The 6,000-nt window shown below is 41.7% G+C and overlaps 1 long non-coding RNA gene across 1 annotated transcript in view; it reads left to right on the top strand.

The window, feature by feature from the left end:
- Positions 1-2,791: 2,791 nt before the first annotated feature.
- LOC116861668 overlaps positions 2,792-6,000 on the top strand; it is a 95,018-nt gene continuing 91,809 nt past the window's right edge. The window contains exon 1 of the long non-coding RNA XR_004381523.1: positions 2,792-3,166. This is a non-coding gene — a long non-coding RNA (uncharacterized LOC116861668). The remainder of the gene's footprint in view (positions 3,167-6,000) is intronic.

Below are 6,000 nucleotides of genomic sequence, written 5' to 3'. Positions count from 1 at the left end.
AAATTAGTGTGGCGGTAGGTGCACACTTTGTAGCTCGGAGACCAAATGCCCCTCCCACCCTCCCTTGGCCACCATTGCCCCGGTAATAAAGGATGTGGGCGCTCATGTGCCAGTCCTGTGTGTCCGAGAGATATGGACATAGATCTAGACCCAGCTAAACTGCCCTCTGTGGAGGAAGAAGGGTGGTGAGTTCAGTCTAGACAAAGATGAGTGTGGCTCAGAGTGCGGGTTTACAAGGGCTGGCCGGTTACCATGGAAACTAATTGGAGCTAATAAGTAAAGGGACATTTTAACTGTGGGAACAGAATAGGAGAGGTTCTTTTTCAATATTACCGTTACCTACAATTAATCTTTCGTTTTAGGAGTGTCCTTACTTAATTCTTATGATAGAGCCATTCCCTCCGCGCACGACCTCACCCTGAGCCACATGGCATTCAAATGCCGAATGTCATCTTTCAGAATGTGCCGTGTTTTAGGTTTAGATCTCTCAAGACAGAATCAATTTCACTTTTTTTTTTTTTCCTAAAAAATAAACTGTTTGCAGATGGCAAGGAGAAAGGAAGAGAGGTAATGGAAAATTCTTAACTTCTAAACGGACACTCTGCTGAGCAGCGAAACCGTGGCTACAGGGAGAGGGGAAGCTGGGACCTTACCCTGCAGCACCAGCTTGAGGTTTTTGTTTGACTTGATTTTCCGTAACAAAAGCATTTCAGAACATCAGCAACAACAACAAAAAAGAAATGTGTCACTGTGGACTCATTTTACAATACTTTTGAAAGGTAATGTTTGCGGACACCGCACAGAGCAAAAATGAAGTTCGTGGCAAATGAGGAGGATCTATTGCTCAACTTATATATATATTTTTAAATTTTAACACAAGTTTTAAGCAGTATAAATAGCTGAAGTTATCAATAAAAGGGAAATGGTAACTGGGATTTAATGAAAAGATTTACAATCAAGAATAGAATAAAAATGTTTGTGTTAAAAAGTACTTTCAACAATAATGTGTGTCAGAGCCAGGATCACTTGGGAAAAGTCTTATGGAAGGTATGTTACAAGCACAGGGTTGATAAAACACGATTCAACACCTTTATAGTTTCTGAGGTTTTACTTTTGTAACTCAATTTACAGTTTAAGAGAACGCAAACCACCTTAATAATGTCTCGAGGGCCTTCAAAATCTATGCAGTTGAGGTAATCCAGATTTTCAGACATGAGTCTGGTTGGATTTACAAAAAAAAAAAATTAATGAAAAAATTGCCTCACAATAATTGGCACTATTAAAATTTTTATGGTGCCCAAGGGAAGTTTCAGCCCTGTCGTGCCACTTGCCATTGTTGAAGCTTTCTGTGTTGATTATGTATCTGGATTTAGCTGATTAGGAGTAATGGTTTAGTACATAGAGTATATATTGTGAAACACACACCTCATAATCACTTCTGGGAAGAAATTAAGCAAATGAATCAGAACTCCAACCTCTAATTCTTTTTTTTCCCCCTTATCTTCCCTGCAGCCCAGTTGTAGGGGGAAAAAAAAAATCACTGTCTGAAAATTATAGTTCTTAATTCTGTACTTCAAAAAATTGCACCAGGAGTAATTTTCAAGTATCTTAATATAATAACACATAAAAATGCCTTAGAAAACAAGCTGGTCAAGTCAATTTTGCTACTTATTGAAATAATTCTCTTTGTGATACTGGCGCTCCAAACTTGAGCTATCGATTTGCAATATAGATTTTAACACTTTGAGCAAATTTTAAGTTTTCTTGGTTTTTACGCCTGCACTCCCCATCCCAGTTCAAAGAAATTCAGAAGATGTAATATTTAAAATGTTGGCTCAGCACAGACACTGTTCAGGGAGTTGATAATATTTCAAATTCCTGTTTTCCTTTTCAGATTATCGAAATTCCTTAGATGTCTGATGGCATTTTTGAAGTGATGAGATTTGTAGCAATTATTTTTTTTCCAGATATCTCCTTAAAGCATTGTAACAAGTATAGCCATTTTCTGGTTCAGACTGCTATCAACGTAATTAGTTCTGTAAAAACAGTTCAGAGAACTCAAAAATAAAAGGAAAGAAAGAAAGAAATGCACATAAGAAGGAGGTATCGAAATGACCAAAAATTGAAAACATTTCAAAGCAAAATTGTTAATGAGCTGTTTAAGCTATATGGACATTATAAGTGCAATTAACTAGAAGCCAATAAAAATAATCAATGACAGAGTGCAGCCCTCTGGTACCCAGGGCTTTTACAAAGAGATGTCTGTGAAAGCAGCAAGTGATTAAAAAAGCCACCTTTATCTATGGGAGTGTGTGCTATTTTACATGAGTAGAAACTAAAATGATTTTCATTGACCATTTCTGAAGTTCAGCCTGTGGCCAAGAGCGAAAAGCTGTATGTGGGAATAGACAAGTTTCTGCTCTTAGCGGAGGCCCCCCGCCCCCGGAATGTTGGAGGCAGCCATGATCTAATCAAAGGAAGGTAGGAGTTTAGGTCTCAAACTGTAGATGTCACATTTCAGTGCAAACTACTCCTACATTAACACGTTATCAGTATGTCAGGATGAATCTTTTATCTCCTGGGGGTGGTGATGGTGTATGTGTATGTGGGGGTGGGGGGAGCGGAGGTGCCTCGCTGGGAAGATTGCCTTCACCAGGTTGGCAGGGAAAGATTTTTGGTGTTTCCGTGCATCCCTCAGAGGGTCCCAGTGGTCCCCGGGGAGCACAAGGAGTTGTGAAAAGTAACGCACAACTGGCCACCAGAATAATTCATTCCCTCCACCTTCTGTTTAGCACCTCCCACTCCTCCTCTCTTTGGAGCCGTCCTTTCTCTCTGAAATCTCAGGTTACTTGACTGGGAGTTCTCAGACCTCCAGTTTCAGTCCTGCCCTCAGCCTCCGGTCGGTGAGAGACACCCAGCCCCAGCAATTGGATTGGGCAGCCTGTCTTGACACACCACTGTGCTGAGTGCTTGAGGACGTGTTGCACCAGATGGTTGGGGTTAGTGTGTGTCATCGCATTCGAGTGGGGATTAGGAGCAGGAAGGCTGCCTTGCTGGAGCTGTGTGGTCTTCTCCAAGGGAGAGTTGCGGGCAAGGAAACTACTTTGCTTTTGGGAGAAGAGGAGGAATTCATTTTCTGCAGCCACAAGAAAGGCAGTTTTTTCAGGTAAAGTAAAAGACATTGAATGCTTCTCTCTCTCTCTCCCTCTCTCTCTCTTTCTCTCTCTCTCTCTCTCTCTTAACATAGTTTTGAATGGAATGCTAGCACAGCACACTTGTCAAAGCCCGTTGTGGCTACCCTATCAATGCTGCTATTGTACGGCGGACAGATAACAGTGAACATAGCTTGGTGCTTGGCTGTCTTTATAGAACTAACACTCCTCCTGCCTTGCTCTTGAAGGTGTAGCTAAGAAAATGTCTTTTGGAGCGGTGTTTGTACGCTTGAATAGCCTCGTTGCCTCCCCCAGACAGGAGCTGTAAATTGTTCCGGGAAGGACGGATCGGGCCAAGAGAGCATTTATTTCAGCCTTCCAAATTAAAATGCACTTTCAAACTGTTGCATTTTACCGCTCCGTTTGTAAAGATCCTTTCGGGAGTCTATTTCTGAGTTTGCTGGCAGAGACGGAAATGCTTTCTTAACCGATTTTTAAAAGGTACATTGTGTCTGATTTATGACGGACTCAAGGGTTTCTAGCAAAATTTGGAGGTTGGAAAACTCCTGAAGAGAAGAGGCTGCCCTTTGAGCAGCTGAGAGAGTGGCTTTAAAGTAAAAATGCTTAGAGCTAGAGGAAAAGCAGAAAAGGAGGAAGTAGGAAAATGCCCTTTAACGGAGTTTAGCCTCCTGCAGCTGCAGGGGAGCAGATGGAGTAATTCATTTGCAGATCTGTTTGTGAAAGTTTTACAAGTCATTGAAAACTAAAGTAGCATCTCTGTAATGGATCGTTAAAGTCACTACGTTTATGGGTTTTAAACAGGCTATCTGAAGTGTTAATTAAATGGAAATAGATTTTCTGGCTGGGTTATAAACAAACATTTAAAAGAAAAGGTTTTAATTATAAATTAGTCATTGGAAATTAATGGTCATCTGGTCCCTGAGCAACATAAAATGAGTTTTCATCACATATGTGAGTAGCTGGTAAGATAACCCATCTGCTAAAAGCACCCACCCAAATTAAATCGACCTGAAATGTACCAATGGGACATATATACTACATTTAACGTGTGATGTGAAGAAGGCCTCTCAAGCCGATGCCTTGTTTTAACAGGGATCAAAAAGTAAAATCTTCACTTTTCCAAATTTTTGGTGGAGCTAGGTGAGTCAATGAATCCCTTCTTTTGCCCCCTGACAGACTTGCCCTCCTACACCCACGTTCATATACCCGTGGTGCTCAAGATTTCTTGCTCTTACTGGACTCTCACATTTGGTAGAGAAACCCAACACTGTCCTTACCCTTTGCAGGTGAGAAATTCGATGAATAAAACTGTATAGCAGCTATTCTGAAATAGGAGCTGTTTAATAGGCTGAACAACAGGATTTATGGCTAGAGCTTTGTGATTTTTTCTATTCAACGGCATAAAGATGCCTGTAAAATTATGTTTCCACTTGTAATATGCATTTTTTTTTCTTGCATCCTGCCAGTTGATATTTTTTTCATCTTGTCTTTAAAAAGTTACGATTGAAACAATATTTCAGCATGGTGTTCAGTTGCGATTAAATTCACGGTGTTCTCTGGTTCTGGTCTCAAAGCCTTCAATGAGAAAGTCTCCTCATAAATAAGCAGGCAGTTATAATGACCGAGTATTATCTGATTCCCAATATTACATAACCGAAATAGGACTAAGTTCATAAACTGAAGTCTTCTGGAATTCCAGTCATTCCATTATGGCTCTACAATGGAACCGGGGCTTAAAAAAAAGAAAGACAGAAAGGCAAACTCGTATCTCGTATCTCGGGTGCCCTTAGGATTAAGACTCCAAGCACAGCAGGTAACAGGTATAGGGCTGACCACCCATTGCACGTTTCACTAGCGCGGAAGTATTTTCTAAGGAAGTAAAGTTTCTCCTCGCAGGACGGAGGTGTGGTGTGGGCAGCTAACAAAGGCAAGTTCCGTTTAGCCGTGGGAGCCCCACAGCAGATGTCATTCTTGTTCCAGACTGACCACCAGGCTCCCTGCCCAGGATTTTGACAATCTGGGAGCATTCCACACCCCCCACCCCCGCAAAAGTCCATCGTATGCAGGATCAGGCAGGATGGAGACAAAACAAGAAGAGTTGAGAAATAATAAATTCACACCTTGAGAAGGCAGAGGGGTGTGTTATCCCGCCTCCCCCCGCCCACCCCCCGGCCCCGGCCAGGCTAAAGTAACATGAAGTTAACTTAGCACAACTAAAAGGCTCTGCTTAAAAAGGCAGTGCCCACAGGGTAATCCCAGTTGCTTGTCAAAATCGAAATCTACGGTTCCAGATGGTAAACATTCAGAGACATATTTATGGTGACTTCTACATACCTCCATTTGACATTTGGTTTCTTCCTGACAGCACTTGCGCTGGTAACACACATGAAGTTCCCATCAGTATCACAACAGCTGGAAAAGTGTTTAAGCACCAAGGTTGGCCCTCCCAGGGAAGGGAAAAATAACCGGGAGGGCAGATCTCCATTTGCACTGTGGATGGGTCCTGCTATCTAGGCATGCAGTGAGCTAGCTCAGAGGCTAACAGTCTGAAAAGCTCTATCCAGTTAAGTTGCAAAATCCACTTTTAGGGCGGAGTGGAAAACAAAAATACAGGAATTCAAATACTCACTGACCTGCTAGCTTATGAGTGGGAATCTTCATCAAATAATTAAAAGGGCTCTTCTCTCTTTCCTTCTAAGAAAATTTATGTGACTTCAGGCAGATTGTTGTGGTCCTTTCCATTGTGATAGTCAATAGTAGAGACAAGTGTCAAGGGTGACGCTTTGCATTTCCTTTCCTGACTGTATATCCATGCAGGAGGTTTGGG

Source organism: Lontra canadensis, unplaced genomic scaffold (genome assembly GCF_010015895.1).
Source record: "Lontra canadensis isolate GAN:19392208 unplaced genomic scaffold, GSC_riverotter_1.0 scaffold203, whole genome shotgun sequence".
In the NCBI taxonomy this organism is placed as follows: Eukaryota; Metazoa; Chordata; class Mammalia; order Carnivora; family Mustelidae; genus Lontra; species Lontra canadensis.
The sequence above is the reverse complement of the archived record's forward strand: the minus strand, read 5'-3'. Positions and strand labels throughout refer to the sequence as shown.